Here is a 27,500-nt window from a genome sequence, read left to right as displayed (position 1 = left end):
CAACACCTGCACAACACCTGCACAACACCTGCACAACGTTTCGCCAACCAATAGCTTTTTTCAAGTCGATATTACGATGATAAATATTGGGGCACTGGTGGGTGGAAGATATTTAGGTAAAAACAACCAGGTGTTCTATACGTGTCTAATTCCTTGCATTTCCCTAAACTAAAATTGTGTGTGTATACATTTGTATATTATATATGTATATATATGTAAAATGTGAATGTGCTTCTACCAGTTTTAAAATCATATATATTTTTAAGTGTGTTGTTATCAAAGTGGATAACTTTTCCTTATTAATTATCGACGGATACAACATATATAAGTTAAAACACACGTGTGGCTAGGTGGCAACACCTCTTTGGCTCACAGCCAAAGAATCCGGGTTCGATATCAGGGAGGATGGAGACGCAAGGTATTTTACACTATACCTGATTTCTCTCATCGCCCTGTCAGTCAGTAGGTATCTGGGTGCTGACCGAGTATGTGTGTGTGTGTGAGACCTAGTTAATATCTGCATAAATAACTCATCACGGTGGCCCGGTGGCCTGGTGGCTAAAACTCCCGCTTCACACACGGAGGGCCCGGGTTCGATTCCCGGCGGGTGGAAACATTTCGACACGTTTCCTTACACCTATTGTCCTGTTCACCTAGCAGCAAATAGGTACCTGGGTGTTAGTCGACTGGTGTGGGTCGCATCCTGGGGGACAAGATTAAGGACCCCAATGGAAATAAGTTAGACAGTCCTCGATGACGCACTGACTTTCTTGGGTTATCCTGGGTGGCTAACCCTCCGGGGTTAAAAATCCGCACGAAATCTTATCTTATCTTACGATTATGACCGGATATAACCATGTCAATAGTTCATTACCGCTGTAACTTGTTCAGTTATCAAAACTTAGGGGCCCAATCCCTGGACCCATTTTGTACCTCTGTAATCCTTTGACTACCACCCACACCATGGGTATGAGGTGCTTAATACAGATGTTAAAGTAAGTGATCGAGTGTTGTGGGCCTGGGTGGCATCCTGGGGGAGAGGATCGAAGGCCCGCCGGGTTGTGAGGAACCAGACAGCCTGGTTCTGTCTCTGGTCAACCTTGAGTTACCAACCCTCCTGATTAATAATGCCAGTAACGTGCTCTTCTCTATACTGTGTTATATACCCGTGGGTGAATATTAAGCGACTAGAATCACTCTAGGGCAAACATACGGTCGTCCTCATTCCACAACTGCATGACAGTTTGTATCATAAACACAAAAACATATTTATTCCCGTGACTGGAAGAGACATCTGGCGAGCGTTACAGTCGCTTACCCGGCCACAGGCAGCGCTGTACTCACCTAATTGTGGTTGCAGGGGTCGATACTCAGCTTCTGTCCCCGCCTCTTCAGTGAGTACTACTAGGTCCTGTCTCTCCCTGCTCCATGAGCTTTATCATACCTCGCCTTAATGCTATGTATGGTTCCTGCCTCCACTACCTTACTTGCTAGGCTATTCCACTTCCTGACTACTCTATGACTGAAGGGTAGTGTGTGTGTGTGTGTGTGTGTGTGTGTGTGTGTGTGTGTGTGTGTGTGTGTGTGTGTGTGTGTGTGTGTGTGTGTGTGTGTGTGTGTGTGTGTGTTTCATGTAAATCTAGGCTGTGAGCTTCTGAACTTAATTTATTATCAATTGCAAGTTTATGTGTGTTTACAGAGGTTCTCAGGGTTTACAGAGGTACCCAGGGTTTACAGAGGTACCCAGGGTTTACAGAGGTACCCAGGGTTTACAGAGGTACCCAGGGTTTACAGAGGTACCCAGGGTTTACAGACGTACCCAGGGTTTACAGAGGTACCCAGGGTTTACAGAGGTACCCAGGGTTTACAGAGGTACCCAGGGTTTACAGAGGTACCCAGGGTTTACAGACGTACCCAGGGTTTACAGAGGTACCCAGGGTTTACAGAGGTACCCAGGGTTTACAAAGGTACCCAGGGTTTACAAAGGTACAAAGGGTTCACAGAGGTACCCAGGATTCACAGAGCTACCCAGGGTTTACAGAAGTATCGAGAGTTTACTGATATAAAGGGTTCACAGAGGTACCCAGGGTTCACAGAGGTATCCAGAGTTTACAGAGATACAAAGGGTTTACAGCGGTACCCAGGGTTCACATAACTACCCAGGGTTTACAGAGGTACCAAGAGCTACCTGCCTCCAAAACGACAGAAACAGAGGCTACATAAAGTACCGTGCTTCTCATAACTTAATAAAATGATTCGTTTAAAGAATCGAAATACATTATTTTAACAACAAATGCAGCAATTGAAAACGAGTTTCTTGTCTAAAATGTTCCACTTGAATCCCTTTAAGAGGATTGAATCGCTTGATGCAACTCAGCAGCTCTTGATGCAAGGAATTCAATCATATCTTGATTACCCTCTATTTCCCTGGCCCTGTGAGACCCCATGCGGGATTAGCGCTTCAAGTGAATAAAATAATAATAATAATAATAATAATAATAATAATAATAATAATAATAATAATAATAATAATAATTTTTCTTATCGCTGATTTGTAAACATTGGCTTGAGGCTTCAATGTTGATTCAGTGTTGCCACTGTGGTGTGAGTACTGAGGCATGAGTGTGGCCTACTTGTGTTATGGAGCCAGACACAGCTGCCTGTGTTATGGAGCCAGACACAGCTGCTTGTGTTATGGAGCCAGACACAGCTGCTTGTGTCATGGAGCCAGACACAGCTGCCTGTGTTATGGAGCCAGACACAGCTGCTTGTGTCATGGAGCCAGACACAGCTGCCTGTGTTATGGAGCCAGACACAGCTGCCTGTGTCATGGAGCCAGACACAGCTGCCTGTGTTATGGAGCCAGACACAGCTGCCTGTGTCATGGAGCCAGACACAGCTGCCTGTGTTATGGAGCCAGACACAGCTGCTTGTGTTAAGGAGCCAGACACAGCTGCCTGTGTTATGGAGCCAGACACAGCTGCCTGTGTTATGGAGCCAGACACAGCTGTTTGTGTTATGGAGCCAGACACAGCTGCCTGTGTCACGGGACCACACACAGCTGCTTGTGTCATGGAGCCAGACACAGCTGCTTGTGTTATGGAGCCAGACACAGCTGCTTGTGTCATGGGACCAGACACAGCTGCTTGTGTCATGGGACCAGACACAGCTGCTTGTGTCATGGAGCCAGACACAGCTGCCTGTGTTATGGAGCCAGACACAGCTGTTTGTGTTATGGAGCCAGACACAGCTGCTTATGTCATGGAGCCAGACACAGCTGCCTGTGTTATGGAGCCACACACAGCTGCTTGTATCATATAGGACCAGACACAGCTGCTTGTATCATATAGGACCAGACACAGCTGCTTGTATCATATAGGACCAGACACAGCTGCTTGTATCATATAGGACCAGACACAGCTGCTTGTATCATATAGGACCAGACACAGCTGCTTGTACCATATAGGACCAGACACAGCTGCTTGTATCATATAGGACCAGACACAGCTGCTTGTATCATATAGGACCAGACACAGCTGCTTGTATCATATAGGACCAGACACAGCTGCTTGTGTCATGGGGCCAGACACAACTGTGCTCAAATTATGACCACCTAACTGATGGTCTGCCTTCCGTGGATCATATCTTCAGTACCAATGGCACACACTACCTCGTCTTGATGACTAGTTCATCCACCCAGCAGTCCAAGCCAAGTACTTCATCCACCCAGCAGTCCAAGCCAAGTACTTCATCCAACTAACACTGCAACAGTTAGTTATCTTCATTCCGAAAACCTTCGCCTAAACTGTAGGCTTCTTCAGCGAATACAGATGCAAACACGATGTAACCAATCCTTATAATCTTGACAGCCTCTATTTTGATGCTTCAGCTTCATATTGTTCCAGATTACGGAGCAGAATTCTTCTCCAGGCTGATGGACTGACCACCTCAAAGTCATGTCATCGAGGGTGATGGACTCATTACATCTTGTTTACATATCTTCTGCTTCTGCTGCCTCCTCTGTATTTGACAGAAGAAGCCTAACATTTCGGAATAGATACCTAACTGTTGCACATGTATCTTGTCAACTTGTCAGTATATTGTATACCATTATCATATCGTAGTATATCATCATATTATTGTAGTATATCTTAGTATATCATCATAATATTCCAGCCATCACTTAAATACTTGTCTCGTCTTTCTAACAAAGTGTTCGTGTTCTCTCTCGGTCTGGTTCACAGGAGTCTTCCAGTGTGTTTTATGTACTTATATGTGATGCCGTTGAAGAGCTCTTGATCCAGACATTTACGGCTATACTTCTCTTGGATCATACCTGATTACCTCTCGATCCCTCGGCACTTTATTACCCGTGCGGGTTTAATGCGTTTCCAAAAAACACAAGAATAATAATTCCAATTTATAAATGATTTTCGTGTGATGTTGTTCACTCAGCGTTGGGAGTTTACCTGGTGGGTGTTCCGGGGGTCAACGCCCCCGCGGCCCGGTTCATGTCCAGGCCTCGCGGGGGATCAGGACATGGTCAACCAGGCTGCTGCACGCAAACCGACGTACGAACCCAAGACCGGTTGGTCGGGAACCGATTTTAGGTGTTTGTCCAGTGCCAGCTTGAAGACTGCCAGGGGTCTGTTGGTAATCCCCCTTGCGTATGCTGGGAGACAGTTGAACAGTCTCGGGCCCCTGACACTTATTGTATGGTCTCTTAACGTGCTAGTGACACCCCTGCTTTTCATTGGGGGGATGTTGCATCGTCTGCCAAGTCTTTTGCTTTCGTAGTGAGTGATTTTCGTGTGCAAGTTCGGTACTACTCCCTCTAGGATTTTCCAGGTGTATATAATCATGTATCTCTCCCGCCTGCGTTCCAGGGAATACAGGTTTAGGAACCTCAAGCGCTCCCAGTGATTGAGGTGTTTTATCTCCGTTATGCTCGCCGTGAAGGTTCTCTGTACATTTTCTAGGTCAGCAATTTCACCTGCCTTGAAAAGTGTTGTTAGTGTGCAGCAATATTCCAGCCTAGATAGGACAAGTGACCTGAAGAGTGTCATCATGGGCTTGGCCTCCCTAGTTTTGAAGGTTCTCATTATCCATCCTGTCATTTTTCTAGCAGATGCGATTGATACAATGTTATGGTCCTTGAAGGTGAGATCCTCCGACATGATCACTCCCAGGTCTTTGACGTTGGTGTTTCGCTCTATTTTGTGGCCAGAATTTGTTTTGTACTCTGATGAAGATTTAATTTCCTCGTGTTTACCATATCTGAGTAATTGAAATTTCTCATCGTTGAACTTCATATTGTTTTCTGCAGCCCACTGAAAGATTTGGATGAGGATGAGGAACAAGATGGGAGCGAGTACTGTGCCTTGTGGAACAGAGCATTTCACCGCAGCTGCCTCGGACTTTACTCTGTTGACGACTACTCTCTGTGTTCTGTTAGTGAGGAAATTATAGATCCATCGACCGACTTTTCCTGTTATTCCTTTAGCACGCATTTTGTGCGCTATTACGCCATGGTCACACTTGTCGAAGGCTTTTGCAAAGTCTGTATATATTACATCTGCATTCTTTTTGTCTTCTAGTGCATTTAGGACCTTGTCGTAGTGATCCAATAGTTGAGACAGACAGGAGCGACCTGTTCTAAACCCATGTTGCCCTGGGTTGTGTAACTGATGGGTTTCTAGATGGGTGGCGATCTTGCTTCTTAGGACCCTTTCAAAGATTTTTATGATATGTTAGTGCTATCGGTCTGTAGTTCTTTGCTGTTGCTTTACTCCCCCCTTTGTGGAGTGGGGCTATGTCTGTTGTTTTTACTAGTAACTGTGGGACGACCCCCGTGTCCATGCTCCCTCTCCATAGGATGGAAAAGGGGCTTCTTGCAGTTCTTGATGAACACGGAGTTCCATGAGTCTGGCCCTGGGGCAGAGTGCATGGGCATGTCATTTATCGCCTGTTCGAAGTCATTTGGCGTCAGGATAACATCGGATAGGCTTGTGTTAACCAAATTTTGTGGCTCTCTCATAAAAAATTCATTTTGATCTTCGACTCTCAGTCTGGTTAGCGGCTTGCTAAAAACTGAGTCATGTTGGGACTTGAGTAGCTCACTCATTTCCTTGCTGTCATCTGTGTAGGACCCATCTTGTTTAAGTAGGGGCCCAATACTGGACGTTGTTCTCGACTTTGATTTGGCATAGGAGAAGAAATACTTTGGGTTTCTTTCGATTTCATTTATGGCTTTTAGTTCTTCCCGCGATTCCTGACTCCTATAAGATTCCTTTAGCTTAAGTTCGATGCTTGCTATTTCTCTGACCAGTGTCTCCCTACGCATTTCAGATATATTGACCTCTTTTAGCCGCTCTGTTATTCTTTTCCGTCGCCTGTAAAGGGAGCGCCTGTCTCTTTCTATTTTACATCTACTCCTCCTTTTTCTTAGAGGAATAAGCCTTGTGCATACATCGAGTGCCACCAAGTTAATCTGTTCAAGGCATAAGTTGGGGTCTGTGTTGCTTAGTATATCTTCCCAGCTTATATCGGTTAGGACTTGGTTTACTTGGTCCCACTTTATGTTTTTGTTATTGAAGTTGAATTTAGTGAATGCTCCCTCGTGACTAGTCTCATTATGTCGGTCTGGAGCTCCACGCATACATGTCTGAACCTCAATTATGTTGTGATCTGAGTATATTGTTTTTGATATGGTGACATTTTTTATCAGATCATCATTGTTAGTGAAGATGAGGTCTAGTGTATTCTCCAGTCTAGTAGGCTCTATTATTTGCTGGTTTAAATTGAATTTTGTGCAGAGATTTAAAAGCTCGTGTGAGTGTGAATTTTCATCAGAGCTGCCTCCTGGTGTTATTACTGCAACAATATTATTTGCTATATTCCTCCATTTTAGGTGCCTTAAGTTGAAATCCCCCAGGAGCAAGATGTTGGGTGCAGGAGCTGGAAGATTTTCCAGACAGTGGTCAATTTTTAACAGCTGTTCCTGGAATTGCTGGGATGTTGCATCCGGAGGCTTGTAGACTATCACAATGACTAGGTTTTGGTTCTCGACCTTTACTGCTAAAACTTCCACTACATCATTTGAGGCATTAAGCAGTTCTATTGGTAATCCCCCTTATGTATGCTGGGAGGCAGTTGAACAGTCTTGGCTCCCTGATACATATTGTGTTGTCTTTTAGCGTACTCGCGGCATCCCTGCTTTTCATTGGGGGATGTTGCACCGCCTGACGAGTCTTATGCTTTCATAGGGAGTGATTTCTGTGTGCAGATTTGGGACTAGTCCCTCTAAGATTTTCCAAGTGAATATTATCATGTATCTTTCTCGCTTGCATTCCAAGGAGTACAGATCAAGGGACTTCAGCCATTCCCAGTAATTTACGTGCTTTGTTGTACATATATGTGCTGTAAAGGCTCTCTGTACATTCTCCATGTCTGCAATTTAGCCTGCCTTGAAAGAGGCCGTTAGTGTACAGCAATATTTCAGCCTAGAGAGAACAAGTGATTTAAAGAGAGTCATCACTGTCTTGGCATCCCTAGTTTTGAAGGTTCTCATTATCTACCCTATCATTTTCCTGGCAGATGTGGTAGATACATTGTTGTGATCTCTGCAAGTGAGATTCTCTGTCATTATCACTCCCAGGTCCTTCACATTAGTTTTTGCTTTAATTTGTGACTGGAATTTTTTTTGTACTCCGATCCAGTTTTCATTTTCATCGTATTGCTTTCTGACGCCCATTTAAAGACTTGTTAAATGTCCGCTTTAAGATTTGCAGTGTCATCAATGGGTGACACTCGTGCAAATCCTGGTATCATCAGCAAAAGAGGACACGGTGCTGTGGCTTGCATCTGTTTGTCAGATAAGAAGACGAGGAAAAGGATGGGAGTGAGTACTGTACCTTGGGGAACGGAGCATTTCAGTATAGCCGCCTCTGACTTTACTGTTTACTACTGCTCTTCGTGTTCTATTTGTTAGGAAGTTATAGATCCATCTTCCTACTTTTCCTGTTATTCTTTTAACACATTTTGTGTGCTATTACACCATGATCGCATTTGTCGAAGGGTTTCGCAAAAATCTGTGTATACTACATTTGCATTTTGTTTGTCCTCCAGTGCATCCAAGACCATGTCATAGTGGTCCAATAGTTGTGAGAGGCAGGTGTGACCTGTTCTCAACCCATGCTGCCCTAGGTTGTGCATCTGTTTGGTATCTAAGTGGTTGGCGATCTTACTTCTTAGAACCCTTTCAAAGATTTTTATGATGTGCGACGTTAGTACTATCGGTCTGTAAATCTTTGCAATTGCTTTACTGCCATCTTTGTGAAGTGGGGCTATGTCTGTTGTTTTTAGTGGCTGGGATGACCCCTGTGCCTATGCTCCCTCTCCACACAATATTTAAGGCTCGTGAAAGGGGTTTCTTGTACGGAGTTCTACGAGCCTAGGGCTGAGGCAGAGTGCATAGGCATGTCATTTATTGCTTTTCTTAAAGTCCAGTGGTGTAAGGATTATATCAGAAATTCTTAAATTAACCAAATTTTGAGTATCGGTCATAAAAAAGTATATATTACCCTGAGTATAACCCTTCCAGGTTAATAACTCTGGTTATCCTTGATTAAATTCTACTTAATTTCATAAATATAACACATGTAAAACTTAAATATTAATATTGAAAAGTTTACTTTACCTTAGTTACTGCTTCGACATCTATGATAAAAAACGGTAAACTATTTACCCGAGAAACTGTCAGCAGTAACTTAAAAAAATCGGTAATAATATATATGCACAGTATTTATGCTGTGGCGCTAACTAATATTGATCGTAACGCCAAGTGCTTAATATTGCACAAGTATGTACTTAACGGTCACCATAATAGGTATCTTTCAGTGACGGGAAGTTTGAGCCTTGTGAGGACCGTCCTAATTTGTCTGATTGTTTTCAATTATCTCTAAAAATGTAATGGAGATATGTGTACATAGCAAACTACGTTTGGCGCTATGCAGAACTTTATCATTGCTCTACACAGAGCTAGATGGAGTCATACTATACGCTGGGTCTGTGCCAGCGTGTCCCTCACTTGTGTGACCAGTAGACCTTGATAACGAGTCTTCGTCTCTCAGCGCTCCTAATTGCTTCTTCAAATTACACTGTTACACAGGTTTATTCCTTAATAAAATAAGAAACGTTTTCTGAGATTGATCCAAGGAAGGGAAGGGTACCTCCAGTTCTTTGGATGAAGAGCCATCAACGTCTGGACAACTCCTTGAAGTGCGTGTTTGACGAGCGCTAGAGTTTAGAGTCTTTGTAGTTAAAACATGTTGTTGCACTACTTTCAGTGTAGTAGTGTAGCCCTGAGAGTGTTGCAGGTGTGGAAACCCAGTAGCAGCAGCAGTGCAGATGTTCAACACTTGTGCCAGGGAGTATTGTGGTTCAGAAACAGAGTGCCACTGTAATTCCTTCACAAGCGTTTGTATTGTGGTTCAGAAACAGAGTGCCACTGTAATTCCTTCACAAGCGTTTGCTAATGTTGTGATTCAGTGCAGAATTCAACGTCTACCCTTCGTCTCAATGGCTCGAACCTGGTTGCCTCCGATTTCCCCAGAAGTTGTATAACCTTTATGAATTTAGCGTTTCTCTCCCTCCCCCCTTCCCTCCCTTGAATGTCATTATATTGTGTTTACAACCACCTTCGGTGAATATCATGTCAGCAGAGTACAGAACACACGAACGCCCGCTCTGCTAAACTAAGTGACGGTATCTTTCAACTTATTTATTTATTTTTTTTATTTATTTGAACATGATACAGTGAAGTACAAAAGAATACAGTTAAATGCAGCATGCCAAAGCCACTTGTATGCATAGCATTACGGGCTGGCTTAAAATTAACTTAAGATTAACTAAGCAATGAGGTATTCAGTGGTAAAACATTATTATAAACAGATAACAAGCACAAATGAGTATGACAAAAACAGGTCGTATGGTTGCATGCATTGCTGTACAAACACTATTTATTTACTTATGATGAAATTTGCTGTCAGAATGATTACTGGCCACATATACAATTATTTGACGGTGACCCATCTTTGAAGCAACTAGATGTAATAAACTAACACGTAAACATGGCAGATACCGTATAAATGCCTGACAAGTAAGAGCCATTATGGGGACCAGCAGGAAGCGGAGGGTCTTAATCAGTAAACACTCCAGAGGAAGCCTCCCTGAGCCTCCCTGAGCCTCCCTGAGCATCCCTGAGCCTCCCTGAGCCTCTACCACTGTGCTGCCTCTCTCATTCTACCTGCTTCCTCTCACGATTATCAGTTCTAACCACAATCGTCACCCTAAACACACATATGATAAAGAAAAAATGAAGGAACGGAACAATCCGAACATCGCCTTTTCTTGTTAATTCGTCAGGGAAATCACATGGTATATGTTAAGATAAGATAAGATTTGTTCAGTTTTAACACTGAGGGTTAGCCACCAAGGATAACCCAAGAAAGTCAGCGCGTCACCGAGGACTGTCTGTCTTATTTACAATGGGGTCCTTTAATCTTGTACCCCAGGATGCGACCCCCAACAGTCGACTAACACCCAGGTACCTACTTACTGCTAGGTGAACAGGGATAGCAGGTGTAAGGAAACATGCCCACTGTTTCTACCTGGCCGGAGACTGAAAAACGGATAATCAGTATGTGATGCGTCTTTGACAACAGAGGATGATTCAAGACAAAGTGTCTATGGTAGAGCACTTGATCTTCTTAACCACAATGCTTAAAAAGAGAATTGGATGGAGGGGTCTATCCTGGGAATTGATGAGGGGATCTCTTGCTTTCTCTCTCTAATCTCCCCACACTAGGGAAAGTCCCACGTCTCTCTCCCCGTCCACCCACACTAGGGGAAAGTCCCATGTCTCTCTCACCGTCCACCCACACTAGGAAAAGTCCCACGTCTCTCTCCCCGTCCACCCACACTAGGGAAAGTCCCACGTCTCTCTCCCCGTCCCCCCACACTAGGGGAAAGTCCCACGTCTCTCTCCCCGTCCACCCACACTAGGGAAAGTCCCACGTCTCTCTCCCCGTCCACCCACACTAGGGAAAGTCCCATGTCTCTCTCCTCGTCCACCCACACTAGGGAAAGTCCCGTGTCTCTCTCCCCGTCCACCTACACTAGGGAAAGTCCCACGTCTCTCTCCCCGTCCACCCACACTAGGGAAAGTCCCACGTCTCTCTCCCCGTCCACCCACACTAGGGGAAAGTCCCATGTCTCTCTCACCGTCCACCCACACTAGGGAAAGTCCCACGTCTCTCTCCCCGTCCACCCACACTAGGGAAAGTCCCATGTCTCTCTCCCCGTCCACCCACACTAGGGAAAGTTCCATGTCTCTCTCCCCGTCCACCTACACTAGGGAAAGTCCCACGTCTCTCTCCCCGTCCACCCACACTAGGGAAAGTTCCACGTCTCTCTCCCCGTCCACCCAAACTAGGGAAAGTCTATGTCTCTCTCCCCGTCCACCCACACTAGGGAATGTTTCAACTCTCTCTCCCCGTCCACCTACACTAGGGAAAGTCCCACGTCTCTCTCCCCGTCCACCCACACTAGGGAAAGTCCCATGTCTCTCTCCCCGTCCACCCACACTAGGGAAAGTTCCACGTCTCTCTCCCCGTCCACCTACACTAGGGAAAGTCCCATGTCTCTCTCCCCGTCCACCCACACTAGGGAAAGTTCACGTCTCTCTCCCCGTCCACCCACACTAGGGAAAGTCCCATGTCTCTCTCCTCGTCCACCCACACTAGGGAAAGTTCCACGTCTCTCTCCCCGTCCACCCAAACTAGGGAAAGTCCCATGTCTCTCTCCCCGTCCACCCACACTAGGGAAAGTCCCATGTCTCTCTCCCCGTCCACCCACACTAGGGCAAGTCCCGTGTCTCTCTCCCGGTCCACCCACACTAGGGAAAGTTCCACGTTTCTCTCCCCGTCCACCCACACTAGGGAAAGTCCCATGTCTCTCTCCCCGTCCACCCACATTAGGGAAAGTCCCGTGTCTCTCTCCCCGTCCACCCACACTAGGGAAAGTTCCACGTTTCTCTCCCCGTCCACCCACACTAGGGAAAGCCCCATGTCTCTCTCCCCGTCCACCCACACTAGGGAAAGTTCCACGTTTCTCTCCCCGTCCACCCACACTAGGGAAAGTCCCATGTCTCTCTCCCCGTCCACCTACACTAGGGAAAGTCCCGTGTCTCTCTCCCCGTCCACCCACACTAGGGAAAGTTCCACGTTTCTCTTCCCGTCCACCCACACTAGGGAAAGTCCCGTGTCCCTCTCCCCGTCCACCCACGCTAGGGAAAGTTCCACGTTTCTCTCCCCGTCCACCCACTCTAGGGGAAAGTCCCATGTCTCTCTCCCCGTCCACCCACACTAGGGAAAGTCCCGTGTCTCTCTCCCCGTCCACCCACACTAGGGAAAGTTCCACGTTTCTCTCCCCGTCCACCCACACTAGGGAAAGTCCAATGTCTCTTTCTCCGTCCACCCACACTAGGGAAAGTCCCATGTCTCTCTCTCCCCGTCCACCCACACTAGGGAAAGTCCCGTGTCTCTCTCCCCGTCCACCCACACTAGGGAAAGTTCCACGTTTCTCTCACCGTTCACCCACACTAGGGAAAGTCCCATGTCTCTCTCCCCGTCCACCCACACTAGGGAAAGTCCCGTGTCTCTCTCCCCGTCCACCCACACTAGGGAAAGTTCCACGTTTCTCTCCCCGTCCACCCACACTAGGGAAAGTCCCATGTCTCTTTCTCCGTCCACCCACACTAGGGAAAGTCCCATGTCTCTCTCTCCCCGTCCACCCACACTAGGGAAAGTTCCACGTTTCTCTCCCCGTCCACCCACACTAGGGAAAGTCCCGTGTCTCTCTCCCCGTCCACCCACACTAGGGAAAGTTCCACGTTTCTCTCCCCGTCCACCCACACTAGGGAAAGTCCCATGTCTCTCTCCCCGTCCACTCACATTAGGGAAAGTCCCGTGTCTCTCTCCCCGTCCACCCACACTAGGGAAAGTTCCGCGTTTCTCTCCCCGTCCACCCATACTAGGGAAAGCCCCCTGTCTCTCTCCCCGTCCACCCACACTACGGAAAGTTCCACGTTTCTCTCCCCGTCCACCCACACTAGGGAAAGTCCCATGTCTCTCTCCCCGTCCACCTACACTAGGGAAAGTCCCGTGTCTCTCTCCCCGTCCACCCACACTAGGGAAAGTTCCACGTTTCTCTTCCCGTCCATCTACACTAGGGAAAGTCCCGTGTCTCTCTCCCCGTCCACCCACGCTAGGGAAAGTTCCACGTTTCTCTCCCCGTCCACCCACTCTAGGGGAAAGTCCCATGTCTCTCTCCCCGTCCACCCACACTAGGGAAAGTCCCGTGTCTCTCTCCCCGTCCACCCACGCTAGGGAAAGTTCCACGTTTCTCTCCCCGTCCACCCACTCTAGGGGAAAGTCCCATGTCTCTCTCCCCGTCCACCCACACTAGGGAAAGTCCCGTGTCTCTCTCCCCGTCCACCCACACTAGGGAAAGTCCCGTGTCTCTCTCCCCGTCCACCCACACTAGGGAAAGTCCCATGTCTCTCTCCCCGTCCACCCACACTAGGGAAAGTCCCGTGTCTATCTCCCCGTCCACCCACACTAGGGAAAGTCCCGTGTCTCTCTCCCCGTCCACCCACACTAGGGAAAGTCCCGTGTCTCTCTCCCCGTCCACCCACACTAGGGAAAGTCCCGTGTCTCTCTCCCCGTCCACCCACACTAGGGAAAGTCCCATGTCTCTCTCCCCGTCCATCCACACTAGGGAAAGTCCCGTGTCTCTCTCCCCGTCCACCCACACTAGGGAAAGTCCCGTGTCTCTCTCCCCGTCCACCCACACTAGGGAAAGTCCCAAGTCTCTCTCCCCGTCCACCCACACTAGGGAAAGTCCCATGTCTCTCTCCCCGTCCATCCACACTAGGGAAAGTCCCATGTCTCTCTCCCCGTCCATCCACACTAGGGAAAGTCCCATGTCTCTCTCCCCGTCCACCCACACTAGGGAAAGTCCCGTGTCTCTCTCCCCGTCCACCCACACTAGGGAAAGTCCCATGTCTCTCTCCCCGTCCACCCACACTAGGGAAAGTCCCATGTCTCTCTCCCCGTCCACCCACACTAGGGAAAGTCCCATGTTTCTCTCCCCGTCCACCCACACTAGGGAAAGTCCCATGTCTCTCTCCCCGTCCACCCACACTAGGGAAAGTCCCGTGTCTCTTTCCCCGTCCACCCACACTAGGGAAAGTCCCGTGTCTCTCTCCCCGTCCACCCACACTAGGGAAAGTCCCGTGTCTCTCTCCCCGTCCACCCACACTAGGGAAAGTCCCATGTCTCTCTCCCCGTCCACCCACACTAGGGAAAGTCCCATGTCTCTCTCACCGTCCACCCACACTAGAGAAAGTCCCATGTCTCTCTCACCGTCCACCCACACTAGGGAAAGTCCCATGTCTCTCTCCCCGTCCACCCACACTAGAGAAAGTCCCATGTCTCTCTCCCCGTCCACCCACACTAGGGAAAGTCCCATGTCTCTCTCACCGTCCACCCACACTAGGGAAAGTCCCATGTCTCTCTCCCCGTCCACCCACACTAGGGAAAGTCCCATGTCTCTCTCCCCGTCCACCCACACTAGGGAAAGTCCCATGTCTCTCTCACCGTCCACCCACACTAGGGAAAGTCCCATGTCTCTCTCCCCGTCCACCTACACTAGGAGAGGTGTACCTGAAGCAACATTCTGGTTCAGGGGTCCCTAAACTGCGGCCCGCGGGCCACATGCGGTCAGCCACAAGATTTTATGTGGCCCGCAGTAACATAAAATATTTATAAATAGTAAATCTAATAAACTCTCATTTTCAATCAGTTAAAGTTAAGGATTTTGTTGCCGGTAATAATTTGTGTCGAAATTTGTTCAAATTTTAGCTCTAATCTTTTCATTTTTCAGATATACCCTTCTGTTATGGAAGGAAAAAGGTAAAGAATAGTGCAGAGTGACGCCGCCAGTTTAATGAAGACTGCGGGGCGTAAAATACTTCTTTGCATAGGCAGGTGATAAAGCCTTGTGTGTCGTATACCACGAAACTGCTGCAGTTTTGAAGGAGTACAATGTACGTCGGTACTTTGAGACCAAACATATACCAAATTATTCCCAGTCCACAGGAACACAGAGTTCAGAAAAAAAAAACTGCATTAAATCAACGCAGGTTGCTTTCCCAAGATATCTGAGAATGACGCTTTAACCAGGACCAGTTAGAAGGTAGCCCGGTGGCCTGGTGGCTAAAGCTCCCGCTTCACACACGGAGGGCCCGGGTTCGATTCCCGGCGGGTGGAAACATTTCGACACGTTTCCTTACACCTGTTGTCCTGTTCACCTAGCAGCAAATAGGTACCTGGGTGTTAGTCGACTGGTGTGGGTCGCATCCTGGGGGACAAGATTAAGGACCCCAATGGAAATAAGTTAGACAGTCCTCGATGACGCACTGACTTTCTTGGGTTATCCTGGGTGGCTAACCCTCCGGGGTTAAAAATCCCAACGAAATCTTAATCTTATGCGTTAGGTACAAGAGGAAAACCGATGGAGATCTGATCAGAGAGTGTATGATGGAAGCAGTGGCAGATTTATACCCAGAAAAAGCAAATCTGTTCGAAATCCTCAGTCTTGAGCCAAATACTGTTGCTCGTAGAACTGAGAATATAAAAAGCAATATATTTAATGAAATTGCAGACAAAACACGAAATTTTCAGTTTTGTTCATATGATGTGACACATCACAACTCCCAGTATTCATCCCTGACATCGATAATGAATTTAGCATCAGTGTATAGCATGCACAGCACAGCAACTGGAGAAGACAGCTTCAAAGAATTCCAAAAAAAAAAAACTGTACTGGATCACAGCCAGGAGTGGAATAAACTGTAAGGTGTGGCAACTGATGGAGGAAAGAACACGTCTCCCGTGAAGAAAGATTTGATAAATTAGACACATGTGCAACTCTTGGGTATCTTTATTGAGGAAACGTTTCGCCACACAGTGGCTTCAACAGTCCATACAAAGGAGAATATTGAAGAACAGGAGGAGAGTGAGGTAATCAGTCCCTCAACCTTGAGACGATGTGGTCAGTCCATCAACCTTGAGACGATGTGGTCAGTCCATCAATCTTGAAATCACAGAAGCTGGTGAGGATGGTGGATTCTCAAAGCCATGTTTCTGTGTTGTGTTATCCATCAGCAAACATTGTGTGGAAGATATGTGGATATATATATTGCGTTCTGAAACCTGATATTTCTCACGGGCTTAATCATCGCCAGTTTTGTGTTTTTCTTGAATAAATTGATTCTGAGTTCGTTGACTTGCGGTATTATGCAGCAGTTCGATGACTTCGTTGGAGAAAGTTTCTATCACGGTTCTTTCAGCTCAGAAGTGAACTTGGTTAATTTCTCACAGAGAAGAATCGACCCGAATCACCCATGTGGCTCGTGGTTCATACGTGTGGCTCGTGGCTGACACATGTGGCTCGTTGCTGACACACATGACGCGTAGCTGACACACGTGGCTCATGACTGACACATGTGGCTCGTTATTTACACATGCGACTCGTGACTGGCACACGTTGTTCGTGGCTGACATGTTGCTACTGGCTGACACACACATTGCTTGTGGCTGACACATGAGGCTCGCACCTCATACATTAAGCTGGTGGCTGACACATGTGGCTCGTGGCTTACATACGAGGCCCATGGCTGACACATACTGCTTGTGGCTGACACGTGTGGCTCGTAGATGACACACGTGACTCGTGGCTGGCACATGTAGGCCATAGGTGACGCATGTGACTTATAGTTCACACGTGAGGCTCGTTACTGACATTTGTGGCTGACACACATGGCTTGTAGCTGACACATGAGGCCCGTGGCTGACACATGTGACTCGTGGCAGACACAGTGGCTTGTGGCCGAAACCTGTGACTAACCACCACCAGGCCACGGTGCCCCGTGGCCTGGTGGTAAAGCTCTCGCTTCACACGGTGAGTGTCCGGGTTCGATTCCCGGCGAGGGTGAAAACATTGGGCGTGTTCCCTTACACCGGTTGTCTATGTTCACTCATCAGTAATAATAGGCACCTGGGTGTTAGTGGACTGGTGTGGGTCGCACCCTGGGACAAAACTGACCTAATTTGTCTGAAATGCTCTGCATATGTACTTGAAGTAAATATACCTTGTCTATGTACTTGAAGTAAATAAAGATATTAACACACGAGTACATATGTGTGATTCACATCTGAAGGACCCGGGTTCGATCCCGGAAAGAGTGAAAACGACGAACATGTTCCCGTAAACTTATTGCCCCCTTGCTCACCAAGCAGTAAGTAGGTACCTGGGTGCTAACCGAGTTTTGTGGGTGGCATCCTGGGGGAGAGGATCACAGGACCTCGGTGGGAAAAAGCCGGACATAGTGGATTTCCTGGGTTACCCCTGGGTCACTAACTCTTCGGGTTGACAAATCTGGATTCAGCGCTACGTCAGTGCCGTCCCTACTGTGGCGGGACGTCTGTCGATTCCTCTTATTTATGAGTTTATTTATGCATAGGTACAAATAAACTACAATTATCATATATAGTACATATAGTACATACATATAGTACATACATATAGTACATACATATAGCACATACATATAGTACATATGTGTGGTTTACCTAGGTTAGCCAAACCTTAAGAAAAAAGGTCAGGGGAAGAGGCTTCCAGATTAATCTTTGTTCTTTAGTTTTCAAAATCTGCTTGAATGTTGCTCCGAATTGTTTTTCTTTGGAAGGGGTAGGAGGGTTAGCACTGTCATGATAATGGCAGAGATATGAGTCCCAGATAAACCCGGGCTGGATTAAGGCTTCGATGTCATTAACAAGTAACCAGAGAACATGTGATCGATATTGCAAGGTGTGTTGAGGTAGTTACTTACGTTGCAAGATGGTACTTACACTGGTGTTATGCTGGTAGTGGTACTGCAGGTGAGTGGTGAAGGTGGTAGTGACACTGTAGGTGAGTGGTGAAGGTGGTAGTGACACTGCAGGTGAGTGGTGAAGGTGGTACTGAGGGTAAGAGAATCTCTGGAGCCAACGAGGCGATCATCCTGTTAACGGGAGCTTGTTAGTGTATGCAACCTCTCAGTCGTGTCTTCCTCCAATCATTCTCTCTCCCCTTACCGTTCGTCTCTTTTTTTAAGTTATTCTCCTTAATTTACCATTTCCCTAGGTTTCTTTATCGAATGTTTAAGGTATATAACTACGAGGGATGGCCCGGGAATCGAGAGATTATCTCAGGAGAGGCGAATGTGACCAGGTAAACACCAGAAGCCCTGTAGTAGCGGAGGTCACCTCTTGTTTTAGCGTAAACTTCCTGGTTCGACCTTCTCTTGTTCAACACACACAAACACACACACACACACACACACACACACACACACACACACACACACACACACACACACACACTGAGAGAATATGTGATTGATGTTTCCGCTGAAAGACAAATTAAAAACATTAATGAGGTGTTGGAAACATGTAAACAAGCCAGAACTCGAGATAACATCGAAGATGAATACCTTCTGATTTAATTAGCATACAGGAAAACAATGGTTTGGCAATCGGGTTGTAGATGAGTGGAAAAAAAAGACCTGCTGAGGATTTAGGAGTTCTGGTTAGCAGTAATCTAAAACCAAGACAACAGTGCATTAGTGTTCGCAATAAAGCTAACAGAATCCTTGGCTTCATATCTAGAAGTATAAATAATAGAAGTTATCAGGTTGTTCTTTAATTCTATATATCCTTGGTTAGGCCTCACTTAGACTATGCTGCTCAGTTCTGTTCACCGTATTACAGAGGAGGATGACAAAGATGATCCCATGTATCAGGAATCTTCCCTATGAGGATAGACTGAGGGCCCTGAATCTGCACTCTCTCGAAAGGCGTAGAATTAGGGGGGATATGATCGAGGTGTATAAATGGAAAACAGGAATAAATAAAAGGGATGTAAATAACGTGCTGAAAATTTCCAGCCAACACAGGACTCGCAGTAATGGTTTCAAGTTGGAAAAAATCAGATTCAGGAAGGATATAGGAAAGCACTGGTTTGGTAATAGAGTTGTGGATGAGTGGAACAAACTCTCGAGTACAGTTATTCAGGCTAAAACGTTGTGTAGTTTTAAAAATAGGTCAGATAAATACATGAGTGGGTGAGAGTTGAACCTGACTAGCTTGTGCTGCTGGGTCTGGTGCAGTGCTCCATCCTTGAGTGGAGGTGACCAGACTGGGTGGGTCATTGGGCTAATTCGGGGGGGGGGTGGACATGGACCTGCTCCGCATGGGTCAGTAGGCCTGTTGCAGTGTTCCTTCTTTCTTCTGTTCTTATGTTCTTATATATTGTCACTGGAGAAACTTTAACGGTTGATCGGACAAAAATACATGTGAGAATTGTTGGGTGTGATTAGGGACAGCGTTGGCCTATAGGCCTACCTCAGCGCTCCCTTTATTATTATTTATTAGGCCCAAACAAGGCTTGTGATGGTTATTCCCTCCAGTTGTCTCAGTCACAAACTGACTAAAAAAAAGCTATAGACAACCTCTCTGAAAATCTAAATTCCCACTCAAAGCATTCTTTCTTCGTGTCTAAAATCTTGTATTGATGACCACTTTTCCGTGTCCTCAAAATTTTACCGGAAGCTTGCAAGATTCGGGAGTCACTACATGCAAACCTGCTGCACAGCTTTGCATGTTCTTAAAGCAATTGCAGCCAGATTCTGTGTCTGTGTCTTGCTGTGTCACCGTGGTGTTGCTGTGTCACCGTGGTGTTGCTGTGTCACCGTGGTGCTGCTGTGTCACCGTGGTGCTGCTGTGTCACCGTGGTGCTGCTGTGTCACCGTGGTGCTGCTGTGTCACCGTGGTGTTGCTGTGTCACCGTGGTGCTGCTGTGTCACAGTGGTGCTGCTGTGTCACCGTGGTGTTGCTGTGTCACCGTGGTGCTGCTGTGTCACCGTGGTGCTGCTGTGTCACCGTGGTGTTGCTGTGTCACCGTTACCAGGTGTTGCTGTGTCACCGTTACCAGGTGTTGCTGTGTCACCGTTACCAGGTGTTGCTGTGTCACCGTTACCAGGTGTTGCTGTGTCACCGTTACCAGGTGTTGCTGTGTCACCGTTACCAGGTGTTGCTGTGTCACCGTGGTGCTGCTGTGTCACCGTGGTGCTGCTGTGTCACCGTGGTGCTGCTGTGTCACCGTGGTGCTGCTGTGTCACCGTGGTGCTGCTGTGTCACCGTGGTGCTGCTGTGTCACCGTGGTGCTGCTGTGTCACCGTGGTGCTGCTGTGTCACCGTGGTGTTGCTGTGTCACCGTGATGTTGCTGTGTCACCGTGGTGTTGCTGTGTCACCGTGGTGTTGCTGTGTCACCGTGGTGCTGCTGTGTCACCGTGGTGCTGCTGTGTCACCGTGGTGCTGCTGTGTCACCGTGGTGCTGCTGTGTCACCGTGGTGTTGCTGTGTCACCGTGGTGCTGCTGTGTCACCGTGGTGCTGCTGTGTCACCGTGGTGCTGCTGTGTCACCGTGGTGTTGCTGTGTCACCGTGGTGTTGCTGTGTCACCGTGGTGCTGCTGTGTCACCGTGGTGCTGCTGTGTCACCGTGGTGCTGCTGTGTCACCGTGGTGCTGCTGTGTCACCGTGGTGCTGCTGTGTCACCGTGGTGCTGCTGTGTCACCGTGGTGTTGCTGTGTCACCGTGATGTTGCTGTGTCACCGTGGTGTTGCTGTGTCACCGTGGTGTTGCTGTGTCACCGTGGTGCTGCTGTGTCACCGTGGTGCTGCTGTGTCACCGTGGTGCTGCTGTGTCACCGTGGTGCTGCTGTGTCACCGTGGTGCTGCTGTGTCACCGTGGTGCTGCTGTGTCACCGTGGTGCTGCTGTGTCACCGTGGTGCTGCTGTGTCACCGTGGTGCTGCTGTGTCACCGTGGTGCTGCTGTGTCACCGTGGTGCTGCTGTGTCACCGTGGTGCTGCTGTGTCACCGTGGTGTTGCTGTGTCACCGTGGTGCTGCTGTGTCACCGTGGTGTTGCTGTGTCACCGTGGTGCTGCTGTGTCACCGTGGTGCTGCTGTGTCACCGTGGTGCTGCTGTGTCACCGTGGTGCTGCTGTGTCACCGTGGTGCTGCTGTCACCGTGGTGCTGCTGTGTCACCGTGGTGCTGCTGTGTCACCGTGGTGCTGCTGTGTCACCGTGGTGCTGCTGTGTCACCGTGGTGCTGCTGTGTCACCGTGGTGCTGCTGTGTCATCCAAGTATCACAGTGATGTTATGCAACTCCGACAAGTTGACAACTAAGACACATGTGCAACATTCAGTAATCTTTATTGTGGAAGTATTTCACCTGTTCTACAGCCTTCGTCAGTCAAATGCAGGCGAATATAACACTGGAGACAGTAGAATTAATATAGAGGTGATCAGTCCCTTAGCCTTATGAGTAAAGCAGAGGTTAAGTTAGGTAAGGTTTGTCAGGAAACAGGACAAGTGTTTCCTGACGCGGGTCTTTGTCATATGATAACCCACAGCTGGAACTTTTGATCATCTGACCGAGGCCTTCCGCTGGCTTACCCCTCCACCCCTTTCTTAAAAATTATGGTTATGATTACAACCATTTTTGTTATGCCTAAAGCAGAAAAATACGGGCAGGCCTCATATACTGGAGCAGGTGCAGCAGGTGGAGGTGATGATACAGGTGAGCGTGGTCCACTAGTGGAAATTATGCCAGTCATTTAACAAAGGAGATTCTGAAAGAAAATATAAATAAGGTGTTGGGATAGATAACCAAGCCAGAACTCGCCATGGTGACTGAAGAAGCCAGGTGACTGAAGATTCCCAGGTGCTACGCGGGTATCAGTCACCAACTAACTCGTACTGAAAGTTGTCAGTGATATAAAATGGAAAAAAAGAACTGGCTTGAAAAAAGTGGAAGAAAAAGGAACTGGAAAAAAAGTGTAAAAAAAGGAACTAGAAAAAAGTGGAAGAAAAAGGAACTGGAAAAAAGTGGAAGAAAAAGGAACTGGAAAAAAGTGGAAGAAAAAGGAACTGGAAAAAAGTGGAAGAAAAAGGAACTGGAAAAAAGTTGTAGAAAAGGAACTGGAAAAAAGTGAAAGAAAAAGGAACTGGAAAAAAGTGGAAGAAAAAGGAACTGGAAAAAAGTGGAAGAAAAAGGAACTGGAAAAAAGTGAAAGAAAAAGGAACTGGAAAAAAGTGGAAGAAAAAGGAACTGGAAAAAAGTGGAAGAAAAAGGAACTGGAAAAAAGTGGAAGAAAAAGGAACTGGAAAAAAGTGGAAGAAAAAGGAACTGGAAAAAAGTGGAAGAAAAAGGAACTGGAAAAAAGTGGAAGAAAAAGGAGCTGGAAAAAATTGGAAGAAAAAGGAATTGGAAAAATGTGAAAGAAAAAGGAACTGGAAAAAAGTGGAAGAAAAAGGAACTGGAAAAAAGTGGAAGAAAAAGGAACTGGAAAAAAATGGAAGAAAAAGGGACTGGAAAAAAGTGGAAGAAAAAGGAACTGGAAAAAATGGAAGAAAAAGGAACTGGAAAAAAAGGGAAGAAAAAGGAACTGGAAAAAAGTGGAAGAAAAAGGAACTGGAAAAAAATGGAAGAAAAAGGAACTGAAAAAAATGGAAGAAAAAGAAACTGGAAAAAAATGGAAGAAAAAGGAACTGGAAAAAAATGGAAGAAAAAGAAACTGGAAAAAATGGAAGAAAAAGGAACTGGAAAAAAATGGAAGAAAAAGGAACTGGAAAAAAATGGAAGAAAAAGGAACTGGAAAAAAATGGAAGAAAAAGGAACTGGAAAAAAATGGAAGAAAAAGGAACTGGAAAAAAATGGAAGAAAAAGGAACTGGAAAAAAATGGAAGAAAAAGGAACTGGAAAAAAATGGAAGAAAAAGGAACTGGAAAAAAATGGAAGAAAAAGGAACTGGAAAAAATGGAAGAAAAAGGAACTGGAAAAAAATGGAAGAAAAAGGAACTGGCTTGTAAAAACAAGGAGTGTAAGTGAGCATGACATTAACAAAGAGGCTGGAGAGCAAACTGCTCAAGTTGTGCACAGGTTAAAAGAAGGGACCAGGAACCAGAGCTCGACCCACAAGCACACCTGGTACAGGCAGATGCACATGAACGATCATGTTCGTGATGGGGAAGCCTCGCGTGACACACTCCGTGTCGACACTCACGTACACACTCCCCATTACTAATGTACACACCTTTATGTGGTTGCAGGGGTTGAGTCTCGGCTCCTGGCCCCCGCCACTCCGCTGGTCGCTAGTGGATCGACTCCCTGCTTCAAAAACTATCGTACCTCTTATTAAAGCTGTGTATTGACCCTGCCTCCACTACATCACTCTCCAGATTGTTCCACTCCCTGTATGACTGAAGAAATACTTCCTAACATCCCTGTGACTCATCTGAGTTTTCAACTTCAATATATGACCCTTGTTTCTGTGTGTGTGTGTGTTACAAAAAACGCGATTCTAAAAGCTTAGAGATCTCCAGCGAATACTAGAAAGGACTGCCCTTCTAGCATCCAGCCTGTTACTGGGTTTTCGTAACAATTAGTCAGTATCCTTGTCCAATTATCCATTAGAATTCAATAAGAATTATTAGTTCTTCAGGATTACAACTGGTAGGCTACTAACTAGAGAAATTAAAATTTAATAAATTTATTAATAATTAAGTTGTCTAGGAGTATATCAAATTAAATTAAATCAATATCAACAAAATAAGAATAATCACTTCTCTCATGTACAGAATTATTGTGCTGAAAGCACATATCACATTTATAATTATTAAGTACCGTCTGGTACATTAACATTTAATAAGATATTACAAGTAAGTTTGTGTGTATGTGTGTAAGTGCTCTAAGTAGTTCGCTATGTCTCACGACTCGACTAGACTTAAACAAGTGACTGACAAAGTCCTCTCATAAACTAACTTCTTGACCAACTGGCAATCAGAACAGTCTGCTTGAACAATAAAAAGAATGCTAAACCCAACAGCAATATAACAAGCAACTGCGACACAATCAGGATCAAGGAGATAATATAACGACACTAAGTAGGGACCATCAGCAGATCCTCCACAAAAGTCACAAAACTCCCATACTACTGAATCTAAGTTCAGCCTAAGAAAATCCCCAACTGTGACAGTACACAGATACCAGTACAAGTTAGGTCAGAAGCTACAGCTCAGGACCTGAGTTGCTCAGAGTGTCTGTGCGACACACAACCTCACTACAACGTCGAAAATTACTAAGTCTATACAATGTTCTGCGAACAGAGTCTCCAGAACTAACAACAATAATAAGACAGAGACGATCTTCCAACAAGGCCAATAAGGAAGAGTTAGGCACTTCTTGTCAGGAATACGTCCAACCACCAAAAGAATCTAGACCAGACTGAATACTTCAGGCGAGGTGTGAACACTCCCCCTCGATCACGTGATAGCTCCGTGGACAGTTGCTGCCCAGCAACAGAAACCGGCAGAGTAACAAGCCACAAACGATAATTACAGTAGTTAGACAATCAAGACTTGAACTATGAGCATATAATATATTACATCCTACCTAACAAAAGTAACTAAGACAAATACTAATATAAAGTCATATATTTACGATTTAGCTATTATTGCAAATATAAGCAATATAAAATTATATGAAAAGATAATATACATTATATACATATACATCATATACATTGTAACCCATTCAAGGGTTGCAACAGTGTGTGTGTGTGTGTGTGTGTGTGTGTGTGTGTGTGTGTGTGTGTGTGTGTGTGTGTGTGTGTGTGTGTGTGTGTGTGTGTGTGTATGTGTACTCACCTAGTTGTGATTGCAGGGGTCGATTCACAGCTCCTGGCCCCGCCTCTTCACTGGTCCTTACTAGACACACACACGCACACACAGGAAGTGGAATAGCCTAGCAAGTGAAGTATTGGAGGCAGGAACCATACATAGTTTTAAGAAGAGGTAAGACAAAGCTCAGGAAGCAGAGAGGGAGAGGACCTAGTAGCGATCAGTGAAGAGACGGGGCCAGGAGCTGAGTCTCGACCCCTGCAACCACAATTATGTGAGCACACACACACACACACACACACACACACACACACACACACACACACACACACACACACACACACACACACACACACACACACACACACACACACACACACACACACACACACACACACACACACACACACATACACACACACACACACACACACTCACACACACACACACACACACACACACACACACACACACACACACACACACACAGAAACAGAAATGAGGCACTAAACTACAGACCTGTGTCTCTGACATGTATTGTGTGCAAAGTCATGGAGAAGATTATCAGGAGAGTGGTGGAACACCTGGAACGGAACAAGATTATAAATGAAAACCAGCATGGGTTCATGGAAGGCAAATCCTGTGTCACAAACCTTCTGGAGTTTTATGACAAGGTAACAGAAGTAAGACACGAGAGAGAGGGGTGGGTTGATTGCATTTTCCTAGACTGCAGGAAGGCCTTTGACACAGTTCCCCACAAGAGATTAGTGCAGAAGCTGGAGGATCAGGCGCATATAACAGGGAGGGCACTGCAATGGATCAGGGAATACCTGACAGGGAGGCAGCAACGAGTCATGGTACGTGAAGAGGTATCACAGTGGGCGCCTGTGACGAGCGGGGTCCCACAGGGGTCAGTTCAAGGACCAGTGCTATTTTTGATATATGCGAACGACATGATGGAAGGAATAGACTCTGAACTGTCCCTATTCGCAGATGATGTGAAGCTGATGAGAAGAATTAAATCGGATGAGGATGAGGCAGGACTGCAAAGAGACCTGGACAGGCTGGACATGTGGTCCAGAAACTGGCTTCTCGAATTCAACCCTGCCAAATGCAAAGTCATGAAGATTGGGGAGGGGCAAAGAAGACCGCAGACAGAGTATAGGCTAGGTGGACAAAGACTACAGACCTCACTCAGGGAGAAAGACCTTGGGGTGACCATAACACCGAGCACGTCACCGGAGGCACACATCAACCAGATAACTGCTGCAGCATACGGGCGCCTGGCAAACCTGAGAATAGCGTTCCGATACCTTAATAAGGAATCGTTCAAGACACTGTACACTGTGTATGTTAGGCCCATACTGGAGTATGCAGCACCAGTCTGGAACCCACACCTGGTCAAGCACGTCAAGAAGTTAGAGGAAGTACAAAGGTTTGCAACAAGGCTAGTCCCAGAGCTCAGGGGAATGTCGTACGAGGAAAGGTTGAGGGAAATCGGACTGACGACACTGGAGGACAGAAGGGTCAGGGGAGACATGATAACGACATACAAGATACTGCGGGGAATAGACAAGGTGGACAGAGATAGGATGTTCCAGAGAGGAGACACAGAAACAAGGAGTCACAACTGGAAGCTGAAGACTCAGACGAGTCACAGGAACGTTAGGATGCATTTCTTCAGTCATAGAGTCGTCAGGAAGTGGAATAGCCTAGCAAGTGAAGTAGTGGAGGCAGGAATCATACATAGTTTTAAGAAGAGGTATGACAAAGCTCAGGAAGCAGAGAGGGAGAGGACCTAATAGCGATCAGTGAAGAGGCGGGGCCAGGAGCTGAGTCTCGACCCCTGCAACCACAATTAGGTGAGTACAATTAGGTGAGTACACACACACATACACACACACACACGCGCACACACATATGTAAAGAGGTCAGGAAATACTTCTCCAGCTTGAGGTGATGAGAAAGTGGAACAATGTATATGAGGAAGTGGTTTGAGAGGCGGTATCAGGAGCTGAGACTCGGCCCCCCCTACCCCCACAAACACGACACTTTGATTAAGCCTAACTCACAAAGTGAACACACAAGCGGGCCCGGCAGCTGGAGCTCAACCCCATTCCCTCCCACGCTTCGTTGCATGGCGTGCCACTCAGCAGGTGTTAGATGGGTAGTGACTCTCCCGTGTCCTCCACAAGTGAGCCTCACTGTGTCTAAGACACGTAAGAGCATCACCAGCACAGTAAAACTATATTTATGACGCCTAGTGTATATATATATATATATATATATATATATATATATATATATATATATATATATATATATATATATATATTTTATTTTTTATTATCACACTGGCCGATTCCCACCAAGGCAGGGTGGCCCGAAAAAGAAAAACTTTCACCATCATTCACTCCATCACTGTCTTGCCAGAAGGGTGCTTTACACTACAGTTTTTAAACTGCAACAGTAACACCTCTCCTTCATATATATATATATATATATATATATATATATATATATATATATATATATATATATATATATATATATATATATATATATATTATTATAATCAAGGGGGAAGCGC

The 27,500-nt window shown here is 46.4% G+C and overlaps 2 protein-coding genes across 5 annotated transcripts in view; one reads left to right on the top strand and one right to left on the bottom strand.

Moving 5' to 3' along the window:
- The window catches only part of LOC128688627 (guanine nucleotide-binding protein subunit beta-2-like), a 123,739-nt gene extending 105,433 nt beyond the window's left edge, over positions 1–18,306 (bottom strand). Inside the window, exon 1 of the mRNA XM_070084529.1 lies at positions 18,036–18,306. The gene's annotated coding sequence lies outside the window, so the exon portion shown is untranslated. The remainder of the gene's footprint in view (positions 1–18,035) is intronic.
- Positions 1–27,500, top strand: part of LOC128688628 (procollagen-lysine,2-oxoglutarate 5-dioxygenase 2-like) — a 123,125-nt gene that overhangs the window by 15,441 nt on the left and 80,184 nt on the right. The gene's annotated exons all lie outside the window — the stretch shown is intronic.

Source organism: Cherax quadricarinatus, chromosome 13 (assembly GCF_038502225.1).
Source record: "Cherax quadricarinatus isolate ZL_2023a chromosome 13, ASM3850222v1, whole genome shotgun sequence".
Classification (NCBI taxonomy): domain Eukaryota; kingdom Metazoa; phylum Arthropoda; class Malacostraca; order Decapoda; family Parastacidae; genus Cherax; species Cherax quadricarinatus.
This window is presented reverse-complemented; position numbering and strand designations above follow the sequence as displayed.